Genomic DNA, 13056 nt, shown 5'->3' with positions numbered 1-13056 from the left:
GTGTAAGAATTAGCAAAGCACTAAGGTTCAGGGGCCCAATAAAAAATTTTTAACATGAGCATGGTAAAAAATATTCTATAGGACAAACAAGATTAAGTGATCTCACTATACTAGCTATTAAACACAAAAATCCTGATTGTGATTTTGAAAACATAAAAGCAAATATGATGAATTTTTAAATAGGAAAGGAATGAAATTTATAAATTTACCTAATTATAATGTTAAAGATTATCAAATTCCTTATTTTTAAGTAGCAGCTTTTTTTTTTTTTTTTTTTTTTTTTTACCAGTTTTTTATAACTTAGATTTGTTGAATATTAATTAAAAAATGTACATTATCAATACCATATTTTTATGTAAGGCTTTAGTGTTTCATATTAATAAAAACATGATAGGAACTCTTTAGCATAGGATCACAGAAATTCTAGCTATGCCACTACACTTACTCTATGTGCATTCATTTTATTTGAATGGCCTGTCATCTTAGTTGCCACCAAGGCTTTCACCCATATGCGACTAATTCTCATCTGTACTTTCACAACAAAAACCCAAGCATCTAATATACACAAAGTACAGAGATCCCATTCAGGTCAATTCAAACAAAATAAAAGTAGGTAATTTCAAATGGAGAGTGACCATTTAGCCTCGTGTTAGGGACAGGCATTACACCCTCACCACAAATGATCTACTCCACCATGAGGAGGTAGGTCCACTATTTATCTTGTTCTTACAAATACTTGTTTAAAATAATTGGGAAATCTTCTGAAATATTCCTGGTTATCAAGGGGTATTGACAAGGTCTTTTCTGAGAGAATGAAAGCCCCTTGCTCCAGAAAAGCATGCAAGTCTTCACAGTAAGGATAACACAATGTGTGGAGGCCAGTCTCAGTTCCCCATAAGAGTACAACACTACATTTTATTTATTTATTGTACCAGGCAGTCCCTGCTAAATTCAGGCAACTATGCCATATATTTACAATACCATACATACAGTATTCTAGATACAATTCAGAGTATCATACAGTGAATGAGGTACATCTATTCAAAGTAGATGATGGTGTCCAAAGTTTATTGGCACAAGAACCCTTCAAGATGTCTTTCTCTCTGAAGCGATTTTGGCATCACTGCTGACATTCACAGCAAGGTGAGGCTGTGCAAGTGATACTGAGCGATATGAAATAAGCTACTGAAATTACAGCCAACTGTTTATTAGAAAAGTTTTAGAGTCTAAAGGCAAATAAGGCTCCTGGGGTTAACGGCATATATCCATAATTTTTAGAGAAGCAGCAAGAGAGTACATGGAACCATTAAGGTTAATTTTGAAGGCATCGCTGGACTCACAGAGATATCTCTGTATTAAAAGTGAGTGGGTTACTTCACTTCTAGATCAGTGAGTCTGACTTCAGTGGAAGGGAAAATCATGGAAGAAATGCTAAAGAGTGCAAAATAATTCTATTTAGACAATGGAATTCTGAAGATCAGACAGTTTTATTAAGGGAAAATCATGTTTAAATAACCTGATTAGCTATTTAGACAATGGAATTCTGAAGGTAATACATGGTTTTATTAAGGGAAAATCATGTGTTTAACTAACCTGGCTAGTGATTTTAACAATTACTCATGAGCTGGATGTAGGAAATGATTCTGACATTGTCTGTTTGGATTTTAACAAAGCAATGACTTAGAAACATACTAAATAAGCTGCATAAGCTGGAACACAATGGTATCAAGAACAGGAGTCTAACATATATTGCAGGGTGTTTGCAGAGCAGGAAGAAGGCTGTTGTGATTAATAATTACTCTTCAGGTTAGTCTAATGCAGTGGTTTCCAAACTTTATGTTACTACGCTCCCCCTTAAAAAAATATCTAAACTTGGCACCCCCACCCCTTTATATTTCATAAAATAATAGACACATTTTTAAATGGTAAAAAATGTATTAATACAAAAATCGGGGAAAAAAAAAAAAAAAAAAAAACGTAATTGACAGAATAATAACAAGGTTTTACTATATATATATATATATTCATTTTTAAATTATTTTGTTTTTAATGCGATGGATGTCTTGTTTATTAGCACAAAGTTTATCAAATCTAGGTGTCATTGAGGAGAGTGCCAAGCGTAGCTCTTTTTCTACTATTAAACGGGCTCGATATTTGGATTTCATTGCAGCCAATGCAGAAAATCCCATTTCGCATAAATGTGATGTTACGAATGGGGCAGCAATACTTGCACTGCTTTGCTTGATAAAGTATTATATTCTTCACTTCGATTCAACCAAAATTGAACTAGGGTTTCACTCTGAAATTTTTGTTTCAATGAAGTATCGCATGGTAATTCTATCAATTTTTCCTTTTCAATAGTTGTCAATCCAAATTCATCATCTTGTTCATCGACAAATGGATTCTGTATCCAAGCAAACTTTGTAAAATAAAAATCTTCGAAATAATGTGAAAAGTGCATTAGCAAACCATCCAAGTGTTCAGTAAATAGATTTTTTTTGCTTCAATATTAACTCTGGCACAGAAATCATTTAAAAGTGGAAACATGTCGAACTTATTTTTTGTAAATTTGATTTCCACAGCTCCAATTTTTTTATGAATGCTTTCACTTTGTCTTTTTGAATCAGTGAATGCATTTGTGGTCCTTGCATTGATTCATTGATTTATTTTGGAAAAACTAAATTTTCCAAAAATTTCAACCAAATAGGCAAGTTTAACAATAAAGTTATCATTCCTAAATAAATTTGCCTCTTCATTATGATTTTCATCAAGAAAAATTGCAATCTCTTCTTTGAGTTCAAACACCCTTAGAATCACTTTTGCACGAGATAGCCAGCGCACTTCACAATAGTATAGAAGTGAGGTATAATTAGCTTCCATATCTTCACACAGCTTTGCAAACAATTTTTAAAGGACTGTTTTTTTATGTAGTTTATAACTTTCGTAACTTTTGTAAAAATGTTGTTAAGTTCCTCGCTCATATTTTCTGACACAAGAGCTGCTCTGTGAAGCATGCAATGCGTCCAGATAACTTCGGGTGCTTTCTTTTTAACTAATGCTTGAAGACCTGCCTTGTGTCCTGACATTGACTGTGCTCCGTCAGTACAGAGTCCAATGCAGTTATTCCACTTTATGTCGTTCTCATCAAAAAGTGTCAATTATATTAAAAATTTCATTGGATATGGCCTTTCCAGGAATGGGGTTGCAAAATAATATATCTTCCATTATATTAGTCTCTGCAACATATCGAACATATGCAATTAAATGAGCATCTTTAGCTACATCAGTTGCCTCATCTACTTGCATGGCGAATTTCGAAGTACGCAGTTGAGAAACTAACTGATCGCAAAGATCTTCAGACATATCAACGATTCTTCTGCCAATTGTATCATCAGCAAGCGGTATTTGTCACAACCGTTTCGCATATGATTCGCCAAAAATTTTTTTAACCATTTTTGCGGGCTCGCAAAAATAGAGTTTCTCCTATTGTGTGTGGTTTATTACATTTCGTGATTCTGTAAGAAACTTGGTACGACGCTAGAATTGCATTTGATGGAACAGAAACTATTTTTTTTGAATGTTTGCTTTTGTTCATTAAACTCATCTACTTTTCTTTGAAAAAATTCTATGGGCTTACCAGCATATTCAGAATACATAGTTTTAAGGTGCCGTTTTAATTTGCCTGGTCTCATACTATTTGCAGCCAAAACTTTCGTACAAAACAAACACATTGGTTTTTCCAAGCCATCTATAATAACACTTGTGAATCCTAATGATAAATAGGATGAATTGTATTTTCTTGTCTTGGGAGTTCTACCTCCTTGTTCCCTGTTGCTTGTATTCCCACTACCTTTACTTGTATCAGAATCAGATCTTCATTATTAGTGGATTTTCTCTTGTAACCAGTCAAAAATTTATCCATTCGTCTAAAAATATTAGAATTAACTTTATATTCTTAAAAAATACAACTTCTAAATTACTAACCATTATTATTAGTAAGTAATCACGCCAAAAACAATAAAAAACACAATCGCACACCGCTGAAACCATATTTTCAACCATGCAACTAATGCTATACTCTGCAATCTACCTACATATGTCATACATAGTACGCACTAAATTAGTTAGAGTGAGATAGGTGGCGGTAAATGCTATAAAAAATAGGTTATAAAATTTAATGTTATGTTATGAAAGTTTATTTATATGTATATATTCTTTTATTTATATATGTTATGTAATGAAAATTACATTTCTGTTAAACTTTTTGCGCCTCCTTTTGCACTAGTCCGCACCTCCCAGTTTGTAAATCTCTGGTCTAATGTTAAGAGTAGGGCTCTGGGACCACTGTTGGTTTTGATTTTCATGAATGACACTGATGGAGATAAAAGACATGATGCTAAACTTTACAGATGCAATTATTAAGCAAGTAGTTAATGATCAACACCAAGCAGCACTCCTTCAGGATGACTTGGACAGGTTTCAAGGATGATCAGAAAAGTGACAGCCACATTTTAATGCAGCAAAATGCAAGGTTACTTGGAGAATTTTCTCTTCTTTTCTAGGTGTCATCACAAACTGGGAGGTTAGTAGACAACAAATGCCAAGTTTCTCTGTCCCTAGCATCATGAATCATTTTCTCAGCATTTAATCTAGTCCAGCTTCTTTGGATTGTCTAAGAACATGCACATGCATACTTGCATGAAAACTAATGCTAAGTTTTTGCTTTTTTATTGACTTAAATTGGCATATTAATTTAGTTTTTAGATTTGCTTTATATTCCTACTAACAATAATTTAGTTTAAATTGAATTTAGATAGAGATTTTGTAGGTTATTACTTAGTATCGTTAAGGGTATCAAATCCACGTGTGGACAGGTTTTGCAGCTCCGGTGAACGAAAAGTTTTTAATTATACTTAGCCGCTTTGATTTAATTGTTAGATTAAATTATTTTCTATCAGTAGCTTATAGACCTAGTCAAGCCCCGTCGTTTACTTTGAATTTAGATAGTGCGATTTGGAAAGTAAATAATACTTTGTGTCCGTAGATTAACCGTTCGTAACTTGCCGCCATTGTTAAATGATACGTGTGCTAGCGTAAGATTTAATGGAAAACTGGATAGCGAGTATAGTAGTATCAATTAATCAGTAAAATTTATTAATCTTATTAAATTTCATTGTCAATTGAATTGTATTTTTTTAACTAAATAAATATAGCGACCTAGTCATTACAAACGTAACATCATTAATTAATATATAAGTTGACAGGGGATAAGAAAGTCATATAACATAACTTGGAGATAATATTCGATACAAAATACACATATATAGTGTTATAACTGCATTAGGATATAGGTTTAGGATTATATTTTGTATTGGAATTTTATTGAACTTCAATAGAAATCATGACTCAGACCACAGCAGCAAAGCAAAAGGCTCAAACTAGTGGAAGTGCTGTGGCTCAGGGGAGAACTGGGGGGGGGGCAAGTTGTCCTCTGAATCAGTCTATTGAAATGCACAGCTTGTTTCATGTTTGTGGAGCAATCAGGAACAGGACATGATATTGCCAAGGGAATGTCGTTGTGTGTGCGCGCAATGTAAGTAGTGCGAGGAAATCAAGCGCCAACTCGGCATTGTTATGGGCTTATATGAGAGCTTGAAGGACAGGGTGGATGCCCTTGAAGGATTTAAATTGAGGGCCCAAAGCAACACAGCGGCAAACCCCAAGGCAGAATGTGCTGGTCCCAAAGGAACAAAGGAACTAGTTGTTGTAGGTGAATCTATTGTCAGGGAAACAGGGAACATATTGTGCAAAAAGGAAAGATGGAACAGGAACAGTGTGTGTGTGTGTGTGTGTGTGTGTGTGTCTGCCAGGAGCAAAGATTGATGATGTTGTAGGGCACAAAGGGTGATATTGTTGTACACGTTAGCACTAATGATATTAAGAGTAGGAGACCGGCAGAATTACTTAACAAGTACAAGACAATACTGAAAAAAAGCTGTGAGCTAGGGTTGAATTTGGAAGTGTCTGCAGTTCTGCCCAGACACGATAGGAGGGAGTATATGATGAGAGCATTGTCGATCAATTCGGCCCTGGAGAGATTGTGCAAGGCTCAAGGGGTAAAAGTTTTCTCAGTCTGGTCTGTGCTTGTTAATAGGAGAGACTGCTTCTACAGGGTTGGGATACACTTAAATAGAAAGAGTGCAAGAATTTGGTGGGTCGGAAAACTGCTAGCTTGGGGGGATACAAGGACTAATAGATTAACAGCAGCCACTGGCAGATGTAAAAGTGATTCTTGCACTACTTCTATTGAAATGCAATTGAGCAGCAGCCTGGAAAGCAAGGCAATGGGAATTTCCAGGACTGCTGGGAGTCATAGTGGAACAAATAAATACATGGGCTGTGTTAGGGTAACTAAGAGTAGAAACAGGTGCATATATACTTGCATGTACATCAATGCTAGGAGTATAGTTAATAAATTCGATGAGCTTGAAGTGCTAGTCAAGGCATCAAAAGCAGATATTGTTGGGATATCAGAAACCTGGTGTCACACAGACATAAGCAGTGCAGAACTGGAATTTGGGGAGTACAATGTGTACAGAAAGGATAGACAAGACAGGAAGGGAGGAGCAGTTATGCTGTTAGTTAAGAAACACAAAATCTAAGGAAGTGCATCCAATTGATGTTGGTGGACAATGCAATGTTGAGTCTGTTTGCTGTGACAAAATCACTGGGAAAGGAAAAATGAGACGTGTATGTTATATGGTATGGCCTAATGAATCTGATGAGTATAATGAGCAACTGTGTAGAGAAATAGAGTGGACCAGTAAATTAGAGTGTCTTATAATGGGGAATTTTAATTTCCCGGATATTGACTGGAATTTGTGGGTTGGTCACTCACACACTAGCAAGGATTTTTTGTGGATTTATTGGATGATTGTTTTCTACAGCAGAATGGTCAGGAGGGAGTAATACTCTTGATCTGATTATCAGTAATGATTTTTCATGCATCAAGAATCGGCAGATAAAGGAACCACTATGTGGCTGTGATCACAGTGTGCTGAAGTGGGATTTACTCAAAGAGGTAACTACCATCAAGGGTAAAGGGAAGGGTTTTTGCTTTCGTAAAGGTGACTACGGTGGTCTGAGACAGTATTTAAATTCTATATGTTGGAACCAACTGATGATGTTACCAACGGCAAATTCAAAATGGGAAACATTCAAAGAATTAATCTTGGAAACTACTAGGCTTTTCAAACTAACAAAGAAATATTGTTCAAGATTTAGGCCTAAATGGATGTCAGATGAACTAATTAGATGTGTGACAGAGAAGAAAAATGCATGGGGATACATATAGATTAAAATGTGACACAGAAGCCTATGATAGATATAAGCTGGTCTGTAACCAAGTTACAAAGGAGGTTAGACAGGCGAAGGCAGATTACGAGAAATCTTTGGCAAAGGATGCAAAGAAAAACAGCAAAGAGTTCTTTACTTATGTAAACTCTAGAAGGAAGGGGATGAATCAGATTGGTCCACTTGATATCGATGGTTCAACTGTTGATGATCCTGCTCAGGTGGCTAACAAAATAAATGAGTATGTTGCATCTACATTCACACATGAGGAGTTATTTAGTGAGGGGAATGCCAGAGGTGAATTGAACTCTGGCAGTGAGCTAGATGATTTTGTAATAACTGAGAGGAAAGTGAAGGAGCAATTGTTGAAGATAAACATAAAAAAGACACCTGGGGTGGATGGGATCTATCCAGTTATATTAAAGGAGGCAGCAAAGGAAGTAAGCAAACCCTTGGCCATAATTAGGAGAGCTTCTTTGGACTCAGGGGAAGTACCCATGGACTGGGGATGTGCAAATGTGACCCCCCCCAATTCACAAAGGAGGATCAAATGGCAACACAAGTAATTATAGACCTGTTAGTTTAACTTCTGTTCCAGGAAAATTAATGGAGGCACTGGTAAAATATGCACTGCAGGATCATCTAGAGAATACTTCAGTTATAGCTCGGACACAGAATGGGTTTGTTAAGGGAAAGTGTTGCCTGACCAATTTGATTGGATGCTATGATGTGGTCACAAAGGAAATGGATGCAGGGAATACTTTTGATATCATATATTTGGATCTTAAAAAGGCTTTTGATACTGTTGCACATGGAAGATTGTTGAACAAATTGGAGCAGCATGGCACTGGAGGCAAATTGCTGCTACGGATACACGGATGGTTGAGTGGGAGAAGACAGAGTGGTTTTTTTTTTTTTTTTTTTTTTTTAAGAGCATTAGCAACTAAGGCCATATTGCTCCGGGATATGCGGTGGTCATTCCCTGACCTTTCCGCATCCTCCGTATTTGGTGGTGACGGGCTTGAACCCCGGTCTAATCAAGAAGCGTGTGCTAAGCACTGCTGCTGCTCCTTCCCACCTGGCTACGGAGGCGCCGACAGAGTGGTAATCAATGTACACTGCTCATCGTGGACTAATGTTATTAGTGGAGTCCCTCAGAGTTCAGTGTTGGGTCCATTGTTGTTTTCTGTATTTATAATGATATTGATGACGGTATATCAGGTTAATGTCCAAGTTTGCAGACGATACGAAGGTTAGCAGGGTTGTTAATGACAGTACACTGCTACAACAGGATCTAGAAAAGTTGAGCAGATGGGCTGAGAGGTGGCAAATAAAGTTTAACATTGACAAATGTAAAGTACTACGTATGGGAAGCAGTAATCCCAGAGTAACGTATCAACTCTGTGGTAGAGAATGAAAAGGACCTGGAGGTAATTGTGCAGGCAGGTATGAAGTTTTCTGAGCAGTGCAGATGGTCTGCAAGAGTAGCTCATGGTGTCTTGTCAATGATATACAGGAATTTTTCTGGCAGGGATAAGGAGGTGATTATCACCTTGTATAAGGCAGTGGTCAAACCACATCTTGAGTACTGTATACATGTCTGGAGGCCTCATTTTAAGAAGGAAGTAGAGCTGTTGGAATGAGTACAGAGAAGGGCAACAAGATTAGTGAATGGAACAAAGGGTTGCGCTTATAAAGAAAAGCTTAACTTTTGCAAATTACAGTCTGGAGACTAGGCACCTGCAGTGCCTAGTCTCCAGAGGTGTATAAAGCCTTGAATGGTTTGAGCATGCTCAATGCTGATGGGATTCTTCCTCTTGCTCAGAATAATTGCCTGAGAGGGCATAAATTCAAATTGAGGAAAGACGGTTGTAGGATAGATGTGCGGAAGTTTGCCTTTAGTCAGTGTGTGGTTGATTGCTAGAACAAACTTCCGTCTGTAGTTGTAGAAGTTGATAGCTTGAACAGATTCAAGGCAGAACTTGACAAACATTTGGAGCAAGTGGATGGGTGAAATAAGGTTGGTTTTTTTTTTTTTTTTGGCTGATGCTATATAAGCTATAGAAGCAGTGCAAATGATTCTTGCACTGCTTCTATTGGAACGAGCAGCAGCCTTGAAAGCAAGTTGCTTCAAATGTAAATACATGAGATATGTTAGGGTAACTAAGAGTAAGAACACGTGCATGTATACTTGCACTTACACCAATGCTAGGAATATAGTTAATAAATTCAATGAACTTGAAGTGCTAGTCAAGACATCAGACTGATGTTTTTGGGATATCAGAGACATGGTTTCACACAGATATAAGGAATGCAGAATTGGAATTTGGTGAGTACAATATGTACAGAAAGGATCAACAGGATAGGAAGGGAGGAGGGTTTATACTGTTAGTTAATAGATTTGATACTAGAGAGCTATTAAGTGCTCGATATTTCCTATATTCTATTATATTATGAATCAACAGGGCTTACCTTTATTTTTGATATAGGAAGCTTCTTTTCCAACTCTCCTTGTCCAACTCGCTAATAATTAGCGAGTTGGTAAAGGAGAGTTGGAAAAGAAGCTTCCTATATCAAAAATAAAGGTAAGCCCTGTTGATTCATAACTGTTAGTTAAGAAACAAATAAAATCTAAGGAAGTGCATCCAGTTGACATAGATGGACAGTGTAATGTTAAGTCAGTTTGGTGTGACATAAGTAGTGGGAAAGCAAAAATGAGGGTAGGAGTTTGTTATAAGCCTAATGACACTGATGAGTACAATGAACAACTATATAGAGGAATAGAGTGGGCCAGTAAATCAGAATGCCTTCTAACGGGGTATTTTCACCTTCCAGATATTGACAGGAACTTGTGGGTTGGTCAATCACACACTAGCAAGATTTTTGTTGATTTATTGGATGGTTGTTTTCTACAGCAGCATGTTCGAGAGTAATTATTTATTCATTAAGAATTTACAGATAAAGAAACCACTAGGTGGCAGTGATCACAGCGTACTGATGTATGATTTACTTAAGTGTTTAACTACTATCAGGGATAATGGGAAGGGTTTTTGCTTTTCTAAAGGAGACTACAATGGTCTCAGGCAGTTTTTAAATTCTATACAGTGGGATCAATTGATGATGATCCCACTGGTGTTGACCAACAACAAATTCTAAATGGGACGCATCCAAGGAATTGGAATCTTGGAAGCTACCAGGCTTTTCATACCAACTAAGAAATACTGTTCAAGGTTTAGGTCCAAATGTCAGATGAACTAATGAGACTCGAAGCATAGAAGAAAAATACATGGGATGCATATAAATTATCAGGCGACACAGAAGTTTATGGTATATGTATAAAATAGCCTGTAATCAAGTCACAAAGACCCCACGAGCTAACATCTGGTGAGTATGGGCTTGCCACACCAAGGGTCCTGAGCTGGATATCATCATTCTTCTTTCTCTCTTTGTGATTCCCTTCTACTTCTCTCTCTCTCTCTCTCTTTCTCTCTCTCTCTCTCTCTCTCTCTCTCTCTCTCTCTCTCTCTCTCACACAGAGTAATTCAGAATTTTTTTTGGCTGGAGCAGCATAAGCCTCAGGCTTCCTTGCACCATATGGCTAATAATAATAAGCTTCCATGTGACCCATTAATTTATATGTATCTCATGCATTTTTCTTTTCTGCCATATGTCTCATTAGCTCATCTGACATCCATTTAGGCTTAAACCTTGAACAATATTTCTTAGTTGGTATGTAAAGCCTAGTAGCTTCCAAGATTAATTCTTTGAAGCTTCCCATTTTGAATTTGCTGTTGGTAACATCATCAGTTGGTCCCACCGTATAGAATTTAAATACTGTCTCAGTCCATTGTAGTCGTCTTTACGAAAGCAATACCCTTTCCCTTTACCCCTGATGGTAGTTACCTCTTTGAGCAAATCCCACTTCAGCACACTGTGATCACTGCCACCTAGTGGTTCCTTTATCTGCAGATTCTTAAAGTATGAAGAACCACTACTGATAATTAGATCAAGAGTACTACTTCCTCTAGTTGCCTCCCGAACATGCTGATGTAGGAAACAATCATCCAATAAATTCACAAAAGCCTTGCTAGTGTGCAAGTAACCAACCCACAAATTCCAGTCAATATCTGGGAAATTAAAATCCAATTATAACACAATATGATTTACTGGCCCACTCTATTTCCCTGTACAGTTGTTTGTTATACTCATCAGAGTCATTAGGCATATAACACACTCCTACTCTCAATTTTGATTTCCCAGTGCTTATGTCACACCAAACTGACTGAAGACTGCACTGTCCAGCCATGTTGACTGGTTGTACTTTCTTGGATTTAACTCCTCCTCCCCTTATATCCTGTCTATCCTTCCTGTACACATTGTACTCACCAAATTCCATTTCTGCATTCCTTATATCTGTGTGACACCACGTCTCTGATATCCCAACAATATCTGCCTTTGATGTTTTGACTAACACTTCAACATCAAATTAATTCAAACTCCTAGCACTGGTGTAGATGCAAGTATATATGCTCCTGTTCTTATTCTTAGCTACCCTAACACAAACCAGGCATTTACTTGTACTGTAATGACTCCCAGCAGTCTCTGAAATTGCATCTTGTTTTCCAGGCTGCTGCTCATTCCAATAGAAGCAGTGCAAGAATCACTTTCACCTCTGCCAGCGTCTACTCTTAATCTATTAGCCCGTGTATCTCCCCAAGCTAGCAGTTTTCCGACCCACCTAAAACTTGATAGCTTCAGCAAATTTTCTTGCACTCTTTCTATTTAAGTGTATCCCATCCCTGTAGAAGCAGTCTTTCCTATTGACAAGCACAACCAGGCTGAGAAAAAATTGAAAAAATTCTACCCCTTGATGGCATAAGTCAGCTGTAATAATGATAAATGGCTGGAAGTCAAGAGAAGAATAAATTTCGGATGGATAGCACTCAGGAAATAGTCATAAACTGAGGAGCAATATCCCAATTTGTCTGAAACATAAAATAATGGACCAATGTATACTACCTACCATGACTTATAGTGAAACTTGGGCACTCACCAAAAGAATGGAAGAGAAGCTGAGAACTACACAGCGAAGATTGGAACAAATTATATTGGGAATCAGACTGTTAGATAAGAAGAGAAACACATGGATTAGGCAGCAAACTCAAATAAAGGACATTCTTATCAAAACTAAAGAACTAAAATGGTCTTGGGCAGGACACAGAGATCGAAGACATAAGAGATGGACTAAGAAAATAATAGAATGGTACCCAAGAAGAGCTAGAAGAAAACCTGGAAGACAACAACGGAGATGGACAGATGAAATTCATGAGTTTGTGGGTAGTAAATGGATGGCCATTGCAGATGGACAGATGAAATTCACGAGTTTATGGGTAGTAAATGGATCGCCAAAACAGAAGGAATTGGGAAATTTTCTGGAGAGGCCTTCATCCTGCAGTGGATTGATTGGTTGGTTGTTTGGGGATTTATTTGGTGCATCAGCATCTATGGCCATAGTGCGGCATGCATACGGTGCAGTGGATTGAAAATGGCTGATAACAATGATGATGATCCCCCCCCCCCCAAGCTAGCAGTTTTCCGATCCAACTAACACTGCCTCAATAGCATCAGCAAATATTCCCGCACCCTTTCAATTTAAGTGCATCCCATCCCTGTAGAAGCAGTCTCTGCTGTTAACAAGCAGAG

The 13056-nt window shown here is 37.3% G+C and overlaps 1 protein-coding gene across 1 annotated transcript in view; it reads right to left on the bottom strand.

Annotated features, from left to right (window-relative positions):
- Nup54 (nuclear pore complex protein Nup54) overlaps positions 1-13056 on the bottom strand; it is a 180668-nt gene that overhangs the window by 91406 nt on the left and 76206 nt on the right. The window lies entirely within an intron of this gene.

Source organism: Mastigoproctus giganteus, chromosome 2 (assembly GCF_048544385.1).
Source record: "Mastigoproctus giganteus isolate SK-2022 chromosome 2, ASM4854438v1, whole genome shotgun sequence".
Classification (NCBI taxonomy): Eukaryota; Metazoa; Arthropoda; class Arachnida; order Uropygi; family Thelyphonidae; genus Mastigoproctus; species Mastigoproctus giganteus.
The sequence above is the reverse complement of the archived record's forward strand: the minus strand, read 5'-3'. Positions and strand labels throughout refer to the sequence as shown.